The sequence below is a fragment of the Carcharodon carcharias genome, chromosome 8, assembly GCF_017639515.1.
Source record: "Carcharodon carcharias isolate sCarCar2 chromosome 8, sCarCar2.pri, whole genome shotgun sequence".
Classification (NCBI taxonomy): domain Eukaryota; kingdom Metazoa; phylum Chordata; class Chondrichthyes; order Lamniformes; family Lamnidae; genus Carcharodon; species Carcharodon carcharias.
Window position 1 is genome coordinate 30,979,674 of NC_054474.1, and position 18,456 is coordinate 30,998,129.

General features: G+C 42.6%; 1 protein-coding gene across 6 annotated transcripts in view; it reads left to right on the forward strand.

Moving 5' to 3' along the window:
• Positions 1 to 2,072: 2,072 nt before the first annotated feature.
• aff4 (AF4/FMR2 family, member 4) overlaps positions 2,073 to 18,456 on the forward strand; it is a 118,752-nt gene continuing 102,368 nt past the window's right edge. For 2 of the 6 annotated variants that reach the window (XM_041194568.1, XM_041194573.1), the window contains exons 1-2: positions 2,145 to 2,189; positions 2,526 to 2,645. The gene's annotated coding sequence lies outside the window, so the exon portion shown is untranslated. Of the gene's footprint in view, positions 2,190 to 2,525; positions 2,646 to 2,952; positions 3,075 to 18,456 lie in introns of those variants that run through there. The other 4 variants (XM_041194571.1, XM_041194572.1, XM_041194569.1 and 1 more) reach the window with 4 other exon arrangements.

The following is an 18,456-nucleotide window of genomic DNA, read 5'->3' on the forward strand; positions in this document are numbered from 1 at the left end:
CGACTCCCACAGTTACCTTGACTACAGCTCCTCACACCCCGCTTCCTGTAAGGACTCCATCCCATTCTCTCAGTTCCTTCGCCTCCGTCACATCTGTTCTGATGATGCTACCTTCAAAAACAGTTCCTCTGACATGTCCTCCTTCTTCCCTAACCGAGATTTTCCACCCACGGTCGTTGACAGGGCCCTCAACCGTGTCCGGCCCATCTCCCGCGCATCCGCCCTCAAGCCTTCTCCTCCCTCCCAAAAACATGATAGGGTCCCCCTTGTCCTCACTTATCATCCCACCAGCCTCCGCATTCAAAGGATCATCCTCCGCCATTTCCGCCAACTCCAGCATGATGCCACCACCAAATACATCTTCCCTTCACCCCCCCGGCAGCATTCCATAGGGATCGATCCCTCCGGGACACCCTGGTCCACTCCTCCATCACCCCCTACTCCCCAACCCCCACCTATGGCACCTCCCCATGCCCACACAAAAGATGCAACACCTGCCCCTTCACTTCCTCTCTCCTCACCGTCCAAGGTCCCAAACACTCCTTTCAAGTGAAGCAGCATTTCACTTGCATTTCCCCCAACTTAGTCTACTGCATTCGTTGCTCCCAATGCGGTCTCCTCTACATTGGAGAGACAAAACGGAAACTGGGCGACCGCTTTGCAGAACACCTGCGGTCTGTCCGCAAGAATGACCCAAACCACCCTGTTGCTTGCCATTTTAACACTCCACCCTGCTCTCTTGCCCACATGTCTGTCCTTGGCTTGCTGCATTGTTCCAGTGAAGCCCAACGCAAACTGGAGGAACAGCACCTCATCTTCCGACTAGGCACTTTACAGCCTTCTGGACTGAATATTGAATTCAACAACTTTAGATCTTGAACTCCCTCCTCCACCCCCACCCCCACCCCCACCCCCACCCCCACCCCCTTTCTGTTTCTTCCCCCTTCCATTTGCTTTTTCCAATAATTTATATAGATTTTTCTTTTCCCACCTATTTCCATTATTTTTAAATCTTTTATTCCCTGCTAGTCTTTCCACCCCACCCCCACTAGAGCTGTACCTTGAGTGCCCTACCATCCATTCTTAATTAGCACATCCGTTTAGATAATATCACTACCTTCAACACCTCTGTGTTCTTTTGTCTGTGACATCTTTTGATTATCTGCTCCTATCACTGCCTGCTTGTCCCTACAACCACACCAACCCTGCCCTCTCAACTTCTCTCTCCACCCCCCCTTAAACCAGCTTATATTTCACCCCTCTCCTTATATTCACTCAGTTCTGTGGAAGGGTCATGAGGACTTGAAACAACAACTCTTTTCTTCTCCACCAATGCTGCCAGACCTGCTGAGATTTTCCAGGTAATTCTGTATTTGTTTTGGATTTCCAGCATCTGCAGATTTTTGTTTTTATCACCAATCAGGATCTTGCATACTTCAATCAAATCACCCCTCACTCTGCTAAACTCCAGTGAAAACACAAGCCTAGTCTATCCAACCTTTCCTCATAAGTCAACCCACCCATTCTAGAGATGAAAACAAAAAAACTGCAGATGCTGGAAATCCAAAACAAAACCAGAACCCATTCTAGTATTAGTCTGGTAAACCTTCTCTGAACTGCTTCCAACGCATTTATATCCTTCCTTTCATAACGTAAACCCCCACCCCCCACTTTTCTGCTTGGGCTGTGGGGAACCAGTCACGAGCGACTAGTTTATCTCGTGATGCACAGGGGCAGCGGTTAGGCCCCGCCCCCTGGTGGGGTGTCACGTGACCAGCTCTCCCCTGGTTACCAGCTGTTCTTGCTCGGGGCCGGCACCTAAAATGGCGGCGGCGTGATTTCATTTGTTTTTAAACTTTTATTTATTTTAAAGCATCGTTTTTTTCCGCCTCTTTGAAAAGAAAAACAACAATCGTACGGCGATGATCGTGAAGGGACACTACAGGCGGCTGGCGATCCGGGAGGGAGGCGTTGTTCGTTTTTTGAGTGCGATCGGGAGGCGATAGGAGCGGCCCGGCCAGTTCAGTTGGTCCTTATCGCCACCACCACTACCGCCTCCCCCCCCCCCCCCCTCCTCCTCCTCCTCCTCCTCCTCCTCCCGGCGGGGGTTCATCCTCCTTTTCTCCTCCACCCTCCCCGGTTTGGTGTCGCTTTGCGAGAATGGCTGAGGACCTCAGACGGGATTGAAGGTAAAACAAAGCCGCCGCTGTGGTTTACTGGCTGCGCTGTGTTCAATGGGCCCAGGCGTCTGTGAAGCGCCAAGTCCACCCCCCCCCCCCCCCCCCCCCCCGGGAGAGGAAGGGGGAGGGAGGTGGAGAGCGCTGCACCCTTGTATCTCTCCCCCCCGGTGGGGATTCCAGCTGATTTTTTTCAAATCAAAAAATATATCCCCCCACCCCCTCCCCGCCAAAAAATTTCATTGCCGGGGCATTAGATTTTTCACGTTTTTAAAAATTTTTTTTTTAATACCTGGCCTTAGTCTTAAGTTTGTTTTTAATGCTTGTCCCCGAACTGTTGTCGTTCAGGGCGATGGAGGATTGAGGTGTGATCTGCTGAATTTTGTGTCGTCGTGCCCCCCCCGTTTTTTTAAGTCCGTGCGACGTCACTGGGGCCGAAGCCTTTTGTTCAAACGGGGTCTGCAGGAGGTGAGTCTGCGCATCGCAGCAACACTGCATCCCGGGAGTAGTTGTCCTTCCCGACCAATAAACACTATCGGAAGGTAATTGAGGCGCTCGATAAGAACTACAAATCCATTGACAAAGATGTCCACCGTCAGAATTGTTGGCAGCAATAGGATTAACCATGCAGTTTCTCGGAAAAGGAACGGAAGAACATACGACATAGACTCCCCCCTTCCCCCCCCCCCCCCCCCCACAAAGTGTTCTGAGCGGTGGTTAATCTATTAATCTAATTTTGCTATGTTTGAAGTTTTCTTTTAATATTGACCGCGTTTATGTACTGGTGACAGTGCGAACTTAGGAACGTTTTATCTTGACAAAATCTGCTGAGGTCCATTATCCTGAATTGTGGCAGGTGTTGGATCTATCAGCTAAGTTGTCTTGGACCAGCAAGTGGTATGTAGCGTAAGCTATTTATAGTTGTCCACAACTGCCATGAATTGAGCCTGGTTTTATATCAGATTTAAAATGTGTATTTGCCTTTGCCATTTCCTTCAATACCATGAAGCTTGTTTAAATACAAATGCCGCTATTTGCATTCTCCGAGTGTATCTTTTAGTGATGGTTTGTTTCTTTCTTCAAATTGTAGAGTAGCTAAGTTTAATGTATAGTTTGGTTCCTGAATAAACTTGTAGATTTTTTTTTACTCATGGGCAGTTTTGAATGTACAGTGTTGGCAATGAAGCTGTTCCTGTGATATCACAATGGTGATGAGCCATGATCTGTAGCCATGTGCATAAAATTGGAAAACAGGATAAGGGACAGAGAAGGGGAATGAGAAGTAGCCTCATGGGAAGGCTTACTAAACAATGGCATTGTTCCAAATTATTCTGCAATTTTTTTTAGGATTGCCTCATTTCCTTGCATTAAAACTGACATTTGAAATGTGAATGTTAAGGGTAATTAGTATTTTTAATTACTATTATGACTTGAAATGAAATCAGTAGCCAGACTATTGTTTTTTTCTTAAACTGAGCTGTTCTAATATGTTACATATAAATTTGTTTCAAGTGTTTGTTTTAATCTATTTTGCTTCTCCTGTTCTAAATGGACTGACCCGTTTTTGGATCAAATTTGCACCATACTGTCACATTACTTGTTTGTCTTGTGAGGCTGAGTGCCTGCAGAGAACAAAATCGCAGCATTAAACTTGTGTAGTTTCAGGATTTTTGACTTGCTTGTCCATAGCTTGTTGATCTTGAAATTATTCTGTTTGCTGAAACTCATGAATTAGTAAACAAAATAGTACCAGTTGTGTGTGGTTTGGCAGCAAAATCCTGAATAGATCCCTCCACTGTTCAGGCCAATATTAATCCTCAACCAACAGCACTAAAACAGATTACCTGGATCATTTTCATTGTGATTTGTGGGGTCTTTTTTGTGCAACTTATCTGATATGTTTACAACATCTGACTATTCATCAAAAAGTACCCCATTGAGTGTATGACCTCTATGATCTCTTGAGATTGAAAACTTCTTTCTATTACTTTGGTTGATTTTTGCCTTCAATGAAAGCCAAGGTAAATGGCATTTGCCTGTCTTTTCAAAAGCATTTGAAAGGACTGTCCTTCAACCCATCCCAATCTATGTTCAAAATTTTCACAAAAAATATAGGGGCTTCTTCCAAGGAGATTAAGATCCACATGAGATATATATTCTCAGCCTGCATGACCCACAATTTAAACTATGAGACCATATGATAGCTGGTAGAGGATTCATTAAAATACCTACATTTGTATAATGACTTATCACAACCATCAACCGTTTCAACGTACTTCATATACAATGAATCACATTACAGAATTTATTTTTCCCTATAATCAGCTTCCAAAAATGCCTGGTAGTATCAGGTCCTCTGTCACTCTGATCGCCATTAGGGATTTTCAGAGATGAGAAAACAATAAGCCCACTAAGCAACTTGACCAACATTGGCTTCCCATCAAGTAATGTCTTGATTTTAAAATTCTTATACTCGTTTTCAAATGCCTTCATGGACTCATTCTCCCTATTTCTGTAATTTCCTCCAACCCCACAACTCTTGAGATATCTGCACTCCTTTAATTCTGGCCTCTTGTGCATTCCTAGTCTTAATCACTCCATTGGTGGCTGTGCCATTCAGTTGCTTAAACCCCAATTTCTGGAATACCTTCCCTATACTTCTCTGCCTCTCCACTTCGCTTTTTCCCCCTTTAAGACCTTACTTAAAACCTACCTCCTTGACCAAGCTGTTGGCCATCTGGCCTAATATTTCCTTGTGGCACGGGGTCATACTTTTGTTTTATAATGGCTCTTGTGAAGCACATTGGGATCTTTCATTGCGTTAATAAATCTATGTTGTTGTTATCTACCTCTGCTAGAGGTCAATATCAAAATGATGCTTCTTGTGGTCTACAAAAAAGAGTAGGTGCGGGTAATTACTGTAGATTTTTGATTTCCGAGGAATAGTTTGAACTGTTTTACTTCTGCAGCAGGAATGCTCATTTTTGAAGGATTTAAAACAGTAGAAACTTTCCATACACCTTTGTAAACAGTGTGACTTTATAGTGCATAACAAATGATCCCCATTTTGTCTTCATCTTCACCGACATGCCTTTTAACGAAGTTCCCCAATCTATCTTAGCCAAGATAGATTGGCTAAGATCTAAGGACATTTTTTCTCTCCCTACTCCAGGGCTGTTCAAGGTACTCCTAGTACCTCCAGTACCAACCTTATGATTTCCTGGCTCAGAAGAGACCAGATATTGAAGCTCATACTGCTTGCATTTAGGAATAACTACAGTATATCAAGCTATTTTTTTCTTTCCAACTTTCTCTTAAAGGCATGGACTCTTTGAGATACAGTTAAAAAGTTTTTTTTAAAAACTTGTGTTCAAACATAACTGCTGCTGTCTATTAATAATTTAAATAAATTTAACATTAAAAAGCACAGATGTGTGAGTTGGATAAGATAGATTGGGGAACTTCATTAAAAGGCATGTAGGTGGATAGGCAATGGCCAATATTTAAGGAACGAGTATATGTATTGCAAGCTATACATTCCTTTCTGATACAAAAACATAACAGGAAAAGACACCCAACCATGACTAACAAAAGAAATTAAGGATAGTATTAGATCCAAAGAGGAGTCATATAAAGTTGATAGAAAAAGTAGCAAGTCTGAAGATTGGGAGCAATTTAGAATTCAGCAAAGGAGGACCAAGAGTTTGATTAAGAGAGAGTATGAGAGTAAATTTCGAAGGAACATAAAAGCTTCTGTAAGTATGTAAAAAGAAAAAGATTAGTGAAGACAAATGTAGGACACTTACAGTCCAAACCGGGAGAATTTATAATAGAGAACAAGGAAATGACAGAGCAATTAAACAACTATGTTAGTTCTCTCTTCATGGAGGAAGACACAAATAACTTCCCAGAAATGTTAGGGAACCAAGGGTCTAGTGAGAAGGAGAAATTGAAGGAATTTAGTATTACTGAAAAAAGTGCTGGGGAAATTAATGAGACCAAAAGCCGATAAATCCCCAGGTCCTGATAATCTACATCCCAGGGCACTAAAGGAGGTGGCCATGGAAATAGTGGATGCATTGGTTGTCATCTTCCAAAATTCTGGAACAGCCCCGGCAGATTGAAAGGTGGCAAATGTAACTCCACTATTTAAAAAAAGGAGGGAGGGAGAAAGTATGGAATTAGAGACCAGTTAGCCTAACATCAATAGTAGGGAAAATGCTAGAGGCTGTCATAAAGGATGTGATAACAGAGCACTTAGAAAATATCAAGAGGAATAGACAAAGCATGAATTTATGAAAGGGAAATCATGTTTGGGAAATCTACTCGAGTGTTTTGAGGACGTAATTAGCAGAATAGCGAAGGGAGAACCAGTGGATGTGGTGTATTTGGATTTTCAGAAAGCTTTTGATGACGTTCCATGTAAGAGGTTTGTGTGCAAAATTAAAGCACGTGGGATTGGAGGTAACATTGGCATGGATTCAGAATTGGTTAGCAGACAGGAAAAGAGTATAGGAATAAATGGGTCTTGTTCGGAGTGTCAGGCAGTGACTAGTGGACCACAGGGATTGGTGCTTGGGCCCCAGCTATATGTAATATTTCCAAGTTTGCTGACAACACAAAACTTGGTGGGAATGTGAGTGGTGAGGAGGATGTTGAGGCTTCAGGGTGATTTAGACAGGTTGAGTGAGTGGGCAAATACATGGCTAATGCAGTATAACATGGATAAGTGTGAAGTATTCCACTTCAGTTGGAAAGACAGAATGGCAGAGTATTATTTAAATGGTGATAGATTGGGAAATGTTGACGTACATAGGGACCTGGGTGTCCTTGTACACTAGTTACTGAAAGCAAGCATGCAGGTGCAGCAAGTAGTTAAGACAAATGGCATGTTGGCCTTCATTGCGGGAGCACTTGAGTACAGGAATAAGGATGTCTTACTGCAGGTGTACACTTTGGTGAGATCACACCTGGAGTACTGTGGATATAAGGTTCACCAGACTGATGTCTGGGATTGCAGTTTTGTCATATGAGAGAGATTGGGTTGACTAGGCCTATATTCCCTGGAGTTTAGAAGAATGAGAGGGGATCTCATTGAAACATATACAATTCTGACAGGGCTGAACAGACTAGATGTAGAGTTGATTCCTCTGGCTGGAGGGTGGTCTAGAACAAGGGCTCATGGTCTCAGGATACAGGGTAGGCCATTTAGGACTGAGGTGAGGAGAAACATCTTCACTCAGAGGGTTAAAAACAAAAAACTGCGGATGCTGGAAATCCAAAACAAAAACAGAATTACCTGGAAAAACTCAGCAGGTCTGGCAGCATTGGCGGAGAAGAAAATAGTCGACGTTTCGAGTCCTCATGACCCTTCGACAGAACGGACTCGAAAAGTCAACTCTTTTCTTCTCCGCCGATGCTGCCAGACCTGCTGAGTTTTTCCAGGTAATTCTGTTTTTGTTTTCACTCAGAGGGTGGTGAACCTGTGGAATTCTCTACCGCAGAAGGCTGTGGAGGCCAAATCACTGAATATATTTAAGGAAATAGATTTCTGGACTCGAGTTCAAGGGGTATGGGGAGAGAGTGGGAGTACGGCATTGAGATAGAGGATCAGCCATTATATTGAATGGTGGAGCAGGCCTATGTTGCACTACATTATCCCTGATCACAGAGCAATACAAGAGCTGGTAATATTGCTTGAGTTTTTCTGTCCTGTGTTGCATCCTACAGGTATAAAAACAAAAAAACTGCGGATGCTGGAAATCCAAAACAAAAACAGAATTACCTGGAAAAACTCAGCAGGTCTGGCAGCATCGGCGGAGAAGAAAAGAGTTGACGTTTCGAGTCCTCATGACCCTTCGACAGAACTTGCGTGCGAGTCCAAGAAAGAGTTGAAATATAAGCTGGTTTAAGGTGTGTGCACCTTAAACCAGCTTATATTTCAACTCTTTCTTGGACTCGCACGCAAGTTCTGTCGAAGGGTCATGAGGACTCGAAACGTCAACTCTTTTCTTCTCCGCCGATGCTGCCAGACCTGCTGAGTTTTTCCAGGTAATTCTGTTTTTGTTTTGCATCCTACAGGTATCAGTCATAATGATTTGGTTAGATAATTATTTCATTTCATCTAAAGTTTTACAAGTCAAGTTACTTATGAATAAATTGTTCAGTTTAATTTATATTGAATGTCTGCATATATGACTGCATATGTAGGGTACAGTTGAGTTTATTATCAGGAAGCTTTATATAGTTGCCATCTTTTTGGGATGTGACCATTGTTTGGTGCAATTGATGTGCTGATGGGGTGAGATGAAGTAAAGTGGCTGGAGGCTTATGTGGAGTATAAACACCGGCAGAGATCTGTTGGGCTGAATGGCCAATTTGTGCTGTAAAATCTGGGCGATAGGAAATGCACACATGATGATTTTGCAAAGTTCAAGGACACCAATGTGTTGGCTACAGATAAGGCAGATATATCATCAAGTTTGTTTTTATATTGACGGTGTTAGTTCTCAATGGCCCTCTGCTAATTCAATAACTCATCAAATCACACTTTTGTTCTATTTTTACTTGTTTCCTTGTCTTCAGTTTGGGGGTGAGAAGTGTGGATCTAAGACTAGTATCTTACCCTTGAAATTGCCTTTATTTAGGTTTATGAAGACAGAGTTGCAAATAGATTAAAATAGATTAAAACGTAGGACAGAAGAGATGCAGTGTCAGCCTTTTAAAGGAAATATTTAATGTCAGTAAAGATATATTCCATTTAGCTATTCCATGGCTAACTAAGGAAATTAAGGATTGTAACAAATTGAAAGAAAATGCATACAATTCTGCGATGATTAGTGGTAATTCAGAAGAGTGGGCAGATTTTAGAAACTAGCCAAGAATGGTTGAGAAATTGAAAGTATGAGAAAAAGCTAGCTAGAAGTATAAAGACGGTACGAGTTTTTAAAAATGGAAAGAGTAGCTAAGTGAGCACTGCCCCCTTTTAATAAAGGGAAGCAAGGAAATGGCAGAAGTGTTGAACAGTCTTTTGTGTCTGGCTTCCAAAATTCCCTAGATTCTGGAAAGATTCCAGTAGATTGGAAAACCACAAACTTAACAGCTCTATTCAAGAAAGGAGGGAGGCAGCAAGCAGAAAACTATAGGCCAGTTAGCCTAACCTCTGTCATAGGGAAAATTCTAGAATCCATTATTAAGGAGGTAAAAGCAGAATATTTATTAAATCATAATACAGCCAGGCAGAGTGAAAGGACAACCATGTTTGACTAATACATTGGCATTCTTTGAAGATGTAACAAGCAAAGTGGAACCTGTAGATGTGTACCTGCATTTCTGAAAGGCATTCGATAAGGTGCCACATCAAATAAGAGCACATGGTGTAGGCATTAACATATTAGCATAATATAAAGGATTGGTTAGCTGACAGAAAGCAGAAGAGTAGGGATAAATGGATCATTTTCAAGTTAGCAAGCTGCAACTAATGGAGAGCCACAGGGCTCAGTGTTGGAGCCTCAACTATTTGCAATCTATGTCAATGACTTAGATTAAAGAACCAAGCATGTGGTACTGAATTTGGTGATGACTCGGGTAGGCAAGTAAGTTGTCAAGAGGATATAAGGAGTCTGCAAAGGGGCGTAGGTTAAGTGAGTACACAAAAAATTGGCAAATGGAGTATAATGTGGGAAAATGTCCTTACCAGGAAGAATAGACAAACAGTATATTATTTAAATGGAGTGAGACTGTAGAACTGAATGGCACAGAGGGACCTGGGTGTCCTGGTACATAAATCACAAAATTAATGTGCAGGTATAGCAAATGATTAGGAAGACAAATGAATGTTGGCATTTATTCTAAGGGGAACAGCTCTACAAGGCCTTAGTGTGACCACACTTGGAGTACTGTGTATGGTTTTGGTCTCGTTACTTGAGGGAGAATATAGTTGCATTAGAAGAAATTCAGAGAAGGTTCATTAGACTGATTACTGGGGTGAAGGGGTTATGGCATTAGGAAAGGTTGAGCTGATTGGACCTACAGTCATTCAAGGTTATAAGAATGATGTGATCTTATTGAAGCTTTATGACTGTGAAGGGACTTTACAGGGTGAATGCTGGAGGATGTTTCCCTTCGGAATGGTGGGGTGCACGTGGGGAAGTGAGAGTCGGGGGTGGGGGTGGGGTGGGGGGTGAGCAGGAGTGGTGAGCGTGGGTGGTGGCAGAGCCTTCAACCAAGGGACAGAGTTTCAATGTTAGGGGCCTCCCATTCAAGAGAGAGGTGAGGAGAATTTTTTTGAGTGTCGTTAGCCTGAGGAACTCTCTTCCCCAGAGAGCAGTGGAGGCTGGGTCATTGAATTTATTCAAGAATTGAGTTAAATTTTGATCAACAAGGGAATCGAGGGTTATGGTGGGCAGGCAGGAAAGTAGAGCTGAGGCCGCAATCAGATCAGCTGTGACCTTAGGAGCAGACCCGAGGGGCCAAGTGGACCAGTGCTATTTTTTGTGCCCTTGTGTCACTGATTCCTCATTCTTAAGTGCATGGATTTCAGAATTGTCACTTGTGTGCAAATATGTTCATGGTTTCACCCCATCCAATCTTTGTCCTGCATCCCAACAGGCACCTTCCAATTTTTCCAGCTTAAGTCTTTTGTAAATCCTCTCCTCACTTTATTCTACTATTGCTGGCAAACCCTTCATTTGACTCTGCCATCTCTTCCTAAACCCCTTGATTTTCCTTCATCTTCCCCATTCTCGGAACCTTCTGGTTTGACTAAGCTTTCAATCACCTCCCCTAATTTTTCTTGTTGCTGCGGAATCTATTGTTCCGTATGCACCCCTTTGCTTACAAATAAAAATACACAGTTGCACCTGGAATGCAAGTAGAAATGCTGAAAACAAAACAGTAACTGTAGAGAGAATGGGCAGATCAATGTTTTAGCCTTCAGAACAGAAAATTAACGAGAATGTTGAGACAGTAATTGGGTAGGGGAAAGCATTGAAAAGCAGAAGTAAGATGCAAGGGGAATGAGGCAACCAGTACATCAACAATGGAAAGAAGCATTAAAGAGAAAAAGTGTGTGGGAATAATTAAGGTACATTGTGATGTTTGCTCAAAAGGCAAGAAACAAGGAAAATGGAAGACCTGCGCATCAGGTCTGAAATTAGAAGTGAAAATGCTGACAAAGTAGGGTTGGTCTGCCATTTCCTAAAAGAGAAAAGCAATGCTAACCAAGAATGCACCCCCCCCCACCCACCACCTCACCAGCAACCCCTGCTCTAAAGAAAAGCGGTTTGAAGTTACTAAAGTCAACATGCATGCTAAGAAAGATAAGTTGCTGTTCCTGGATATATGGTGAGCATTTAGAAACATTTTATGAAACCCAATACTGAGAGCTCAGAATGTGAGGGGAATTAAAGTGGCGAGCCACAGAGACTTAAAGATTATACCTTCAGATAAGACTTAGGTGTTCAGCATATAGGTCACCTTCTCTGCATTTGGTGTCTCCATGTGGGCAATTGTTGCTTGTAAATAGGTGATGGGATGCTTATATCAGTGTAGAATTGATTCAGGGGGAATTCCGTTCTACTGAATTAAGATAATTGTATAAGTGTTACAAAGGAAAACTCCTTAACTGTCAGTGATATATACTACCGCATCTGGTATTCTGCTAGTTAGCAGTAGCTGGAAAACAACTTTTCTCAGGACATGGAAGCCTGTGTAGTGTGGGAATGGCAAACAGTGCAAAAAAAAACTGCCCCTATTCATGTCATCCAGAGCAGAGCTTCATGATGTGTCATGTTTGAAACTCTACACAAAATATCTAGTCTGAAACTAGCTGTAACCAGTTCTGATGTAATTGGGTCAATGTGAAACACTAACAGGAGAGCACGTAACGCTTTTTGAATGCTTCAGCAAAGGCATTTCATCAATGTTAATACATCAGTCTGGAATCTGATCTTGATTTTTAAATTGGAAGTTTGCTTATCTGGTACTACATTTTGAATAATGTGCTAATTCTTAGTATTGCTTGGGCTCACCCAACCCAGTCAGTCCTGCAAAGTTCTCCTGATTAACATTTGTGGACTAGCGCCAAAATTAGAATGCTCCCACAAACTAGTCAAATAGTCATACTCTCAAAATTACCCCAACGTCCCAGACTTCTCCATCACCCATTCCTGAGTATGCCCCGTCCCAACAGCACAACAGACCCATCAGAGTTGGCAACTCAGTGGCACATAGTCAGGATGGAGTGGCCCTAAGAACCCTCACATTGTCTCTGGACCCCATAAAGTCTTGTGGTATTATCAAATATGGGGTAGGAAACCTCCTTTGATTACCATTTACCACCCTCCCTCAGCTAATGAATCAGTACACCACCATGCTGATTACCACTTGGAAGAAGCACTGATGGTAGCAAGAGCATTACATGTACTCTGCGAGAGCTACTTCAATGCTGGTGAAGGTTTGGTAGCGCTGCTATTGGCTTAGATGGCTGAGTCCCAGACTGGGTCTCCAGCAGATGGTGACAAAACCTACTTGACCTCATTCTCCCCAATCTACTGTTGCAGAATCATCTGTCCATGACAGTATTGGTAGGAGTGGCCACCACACAATCCTTGTGGAGACCAACTCTCACCTTCACACTAAGGTCACCTCCATGTCATGTGACACAGTCAATGTGCTAAAAAGGGTAAAAATAAATCTTAACAGCTCAGAACTGGGGCACCTATGAGGTGCTGTGGGGCATCAACACATCCGGCACAATTGTAACCTCATGGCCTGGCATATTACACTCTCTACTGTTGCCCTCAAGCCAGGGGAACCAACCTGGTTCAACAAGGAATGTAGGAGGGCAGCACCAGGTATAATTAAAAATGGTGTGCTATGCTATCCTGGTGAAACTACACCACGGACTACGTTTCTACTGAACAGCAGAAGCTGTATGCTATAGAGAGTAGGGAATCCCACAACCAGTGGATCATATCTGCAGTCATACCACATCAGTTGTGAAAGGTGCTGGACAATTAAACCTAGCGTAAGGATGTTGTCCATGAACATCCACATCTGGAATGATGGTGGAACCTATCATCAGTGCAAAAGGCAAAACTGAAGCATTTATAACCACTTTCAAGCAGAAGTGCCCAGTGCATGATCCGTCTCAGCCACTTCCATGGTCTCTCAAAAGCCAGTCTTCAACCAATCCAATACAGCCCATGTCGTAACAATATGCAGCTGAACATACTGGCTACAGCAAAGGTTATGGGCCCCATAACAACCCAGTCATAATGCTGAAGACTTGTGCTTCAGAATCAGGTATGCCTTGTTCCAGTCAGTCTACAACATTGACATCTACCTGACAAAATGGGAAATCATCTGGGTATGCCAGACGATCGCAAAAAGCAAGACAAATGCAATTTAGCTAATTTTGCCCCATTCTGTATTCATCGCCAAGGTGATGGAAGGAATCAAGCCGCACATAATCATCAATAATCTCACAAATGCATAGTTTGGTTTTCGCCAGTCCTACTTGGCTCCAAATCTCATTACAGCCTTAGTTCAAATATGGACATGGGGGCGGAATTCCAGAGGTGATGTGAAATACATCCAAGGATACTGAGAAAAGTAAGGATAGAAATTGCAGTGGTACTGGCCATAATTGCCAATCCCCCATAGACATGAGTGGTGCCAGAGGACTGGAGGTTTACAAATTTTACACGATTGTCTTTTTTTAAAAAGTGTGTGTAAGGAACTGTATGCCAGTCAGTTTAATCTCTGTGGCGGGAGAACTTTTAGAAATGGTAATTCGGGACAGACACTTGGACAAATGTGGATTAATTAAGGAAGGCCAGCACTGATTTGGTAAGGGAAAATAGTGTGTAGCTAACTTGATTTTTTTGTTATGAAGTAATAGAAGGTTGAGGGTAATGTGATTGATGTGATGTACATGGACTTCCAAAAGTCATTTGATAAAGTGCCACGTATCAAGCTAATCAGCGAAGTTGAATCCTGTGGAATAAAAGGGACAGTGGCAGCATGGATAAGAAGTTGGCTGAGTGACAGGAAACAAAGTAATGGTGAATGGTTCTTTATCGGACTGAAGGAAGTTATATGAATATTCCTGAAAACTGACGTTTTGTCAAAGTTTTTCATCTTGCACACGACAATCACAAGAATGTCAGGGGAAGCAACAACTTTGCACTGTATGAGAAGAGAGTGCTGATTAGTTGGTAGAGGCGTTGCCTTGGAGAATGTATCAATGGTAGTGACTGACAGTTGAGTGCCAAGCATTGTTTGAAATTTTAAACCAGGCAGTTTGACTGTGGTAAAGACATTGCCCTGAGGAATGAACCAACAAATGGCTGTCACTTATTCTGTTTAGCTGAAACAGGCGCAATGTGCATATGTGTTCTTTCTGTCTGCAAAGAACAGGGCCTTGGATATTAATATGTAACTTCCAGTTTGCGCAGATGCACCACCCTACGAGCCTGACTGACGACCTTAAATTGGTTGTCAGTGCAATTCTAGCACACTGAGGGTTACTTAGTAAATGTTCAATCACAGAATCACTTCTAATGTTGGGCACTGGGTTTTGAGTTTTGCAAGCATGGGTGGTTGGGTATGGTCTGTACCTTGCCCATTGTGAACAGCGGAAGGAACATGCTGTTTGATACGATCCAATCTTTGGGATGTACGGCCTATATATTTCACATCACACTAGCACTGAAATTCATATACCACATTACTCATTTGCGAGATAGGCAGAACTACTACTTTTTGGTTTGACGACAGCATCCTGTAGCAAATACCACTTGTGTTGCTACTGCATAGCAGCGTGAAATTTTTGAGATACCTTTCCCTTCCAGGTTAATCTGGGGTACACTGGGCACTGTTCAGGGCTGAAAGTGGCGGTCTTAGTTTGGTTCATGAGTATATACAATGCAAAATGATCTGATCAGGTTGGTCATTATCCTGCAGGATGCCTTTGTGCCTTATTTTAGCATCAAGCTTTCATGGTGAACAAATGGCTTAGGCCCTATTTATCAGGTTACTGACAAGACCAATCTTATAGTGCGTGGGACTGTAAGAATCCCAACGCATGTATTGACTAATTCACGCCGTGCCCTACGCTGCACTCGGCCTGAGGTGTACAGATTTCTTTCTTTTGTCGATTTTGATCTGTTTATCCCGCTATATTGGCTCAATAGATGACCGCACTATAAACAGTGCCTGTTTGAAACATGTGCGCACCATAAACTCATTTAAGCAGCTAACACATCATAGTTAACAACATCACTAAACATGTAACATATCTCTCTGCCCAGATACTCTCAGAAAGCAAGGAGTTTGTTCCTGCACATGGTTTCACTTTTGGTGGGCCTTCATCCAAAATCAAACGGGAAGAGGCATTTGCTGAGTTCTAACTCCTCTCCAAGCACAAACCAGCGTCCACTGAAGTGATGAATTGTTGAATGCTGCCTAGCTGATCTAGCGCATACGTTGTGGGTTTCTGAACGACCTGTCTGATTTTCATGTACAACACGAATGTCTTAGTGTTGTGAGGTCTTAAGACCAATCTGGACATATACCCTATTGACCAGAATAGATATCCTTTACAAGCGTGACCAAATCAACAAAATGCACGCCATTCTTAATGGCTGGTCCAAATTTGTATCCATTGGACCTGCCGTTCAACATGACCGGCCAGTCTTGCTCGAAAGTAAGCTTAAAACAAAAAAGGTGCTTACTGGATTTGTGTAAGAGTGATGAACTGCTGCAAGATATAATTGACAAGGTTTGTCCTCATTGCTTGCTGCATCCGCGTATTTGCACCAACATGCAAAATAGGAGCAGGCGTAGGCCGTTAGGCCGCTCAAGCCTGCTCCAGCATTCAATAAGATCATGGCTGATCTGTTTGCTTCTGATTTCCACATTCCTGTCTATCCTGATCACCTTAGATTCTTACTACCTCCGCCTTAAAAGTATTCAGTGACCACGCCTTCTGAGTCAGAAAGTTCCAAAGTCGCACAACCCTCTGGGAGAAGAGATTTCTCCTCATCTCTGCCCTATAAGGGTGACCCCTAATTTTAAAACAATGCCCCCTAGTTCTGGATTCACCCACAAGAGGAAACATCCTTACCTGTCCATAAGACGTAGGAGCAGAAGTAGGCCATTTGGCCCATTGAGTCTGTTCTGGCATTCAGTGAGATCGTGGCTGATCTGATAATCCTCAGCTCCACTTTCCTGCCTTTTCCCCTTGATCCTTGATTCCCTTACTGATTTAATCTGTCTATCTCAACCTTGAATATACTTAGCGACCCAGCCTCTACAGCCCTCTGCGGTAAAGAATTCCATAGATTGACTACCCTCTGAGAGAAGAAATTCTTCCTCATCTCCGTTTTAAGTGGGCGTCCCCTTACTCTGAGGTTATGCCCTCTCGTCCTAGACTCTCCCACAAGGGGAAACAACCCCTCAGCATCTACCCTGTCCAGCCCCCTAAGAATCTTATGTATTTTAATAAGGTCACCTGTCATCCTTCTAAACTCCAATGAGTACAGGCCCAATCGACTCGATCTCCTCATAAGAAAATCCCTCCGTCCCCGGGATCAACCTAGTGAACCTTCTCTGGACCGCCTCCAATGTTAGTATATCTTTCCTCAGTTAAGGGGACCAAAACTTCATGGTATCCTAGGTGTGGCCTAACTAGTACCTTGTATAGTTTTAGTAAGCCTTCCCTATTATTATACTCCATTCCCTTTGAAATGAAAGCTAACATTTCATTTGCCTTCCCTATTACCTGCTGAACTTGTGTGCTATCCTTTTTTGCGATTCATGCACGAGGACCCCAAATCCCTCTGTGCTGCAGCTTTCTTTGGTCTTTCTCCATTTAAGTAATATGCAGCTCCTCTATTCTTCCTGCCAAATTGCATAACCTCACACTTTCCGACATTATATTCCATCTGCCACGTTTTTGGCCATTCACTTAACCTGTCTATATCCCTCTGTAGACTCTTTGTGTCATTCTCACTGCTTGCCTTCCCAACTATTTTTGTGTTATCTCCAAACTTGGCAATAGTACATTCATTTCCCTCATCCAAGTCATTAATATTTATTGTAAATACCACCTTGTCAAGACTGTTCAGGATTAAGCCAAAAAGACGTTCCCGCTATCTCACAAATGTGCTTTATGAATTTCAGTGTCAGTGTGATGCTAGGCATATAGGCCATATGTCCCAAAAACTGGTGGATCGTATCAAACTGCATGTCCCTTCTGCTATTTACAATGGGCAAGGTACCCAACCAGCCCATGCTTGCAAAACTCAAAACAGTGCCCAACATTAGATGTGATTCTGCAATTGGACAACATTTGCTAAATAACCCTCATTGTGCTAAAAATTATGCTGACGACCAATTTAAGATTATCAGTTGGGCTCGCAGTGTGGCACATTTGCTTGTACTGGAAGCTACATATATTAATACATGGCCCTGTTCTTTGCAGACAGAAAGAACATGTATCTATATCGTGTTTGTTTTAGCTGAACAAAAGTGATAGCAATTTGCTGGTTCATTCCTCAGGGCAATGTCTTGACCAATCAGGGTCAAGCTGCCTGGTTTAAATTTCAAACAATGCTTGACTTTTAACTGTCAATCACCATTAACTGGTGCATTCTCCATGGCAATATCTCTGCCAATCAGAGCCCACTTGCCAACCAATCAGCACTCTCTTCTCGTACAGATAAAGTTGTTGCTTGGAAAAACTCAGCAGGTCTGGCAGCATCGGCGGAGAAGAAAAGAGTTGACGTTTCGAGTCCTCATGACCCTTCGACAGAACTCCGACAGTTCTGTCGAAGGGTCATGAGGACTCGAAACGTCAACTCTTTTCTTCTCCGCCGATGCTGCCAGACCTGCTGAGTTTTTCTAGGTAATTCTGTTTTTGTTTTGGATTTCCAGCATCCGCAGTTTTTTGTTTTTATAAAGTTGTTGCTTCCCCTTAAATTAGTATTCTTGTGATTGTCTTAATGTGTACAAAACAAAATGTCTGTTTTCAGTAAAATTCAAATTCTGTACTACCAAATGACTGGAAGATATATATAGTGAGGTTCCCCAAGGTTTGGTGTTAGGACCACTGTTTTAATGATCTTTGTTAATAACCTAGACTTTAGTGTACAGGGCACAATTTCAAAATTAATGCAAAATTGTGAACTGTGAGGAGGATAGGATAAACATCAAAGCACTTAGACTGATTGCATGTGTGGGCAAGTGTCAACTGAAATTTAATGCAGAGAAA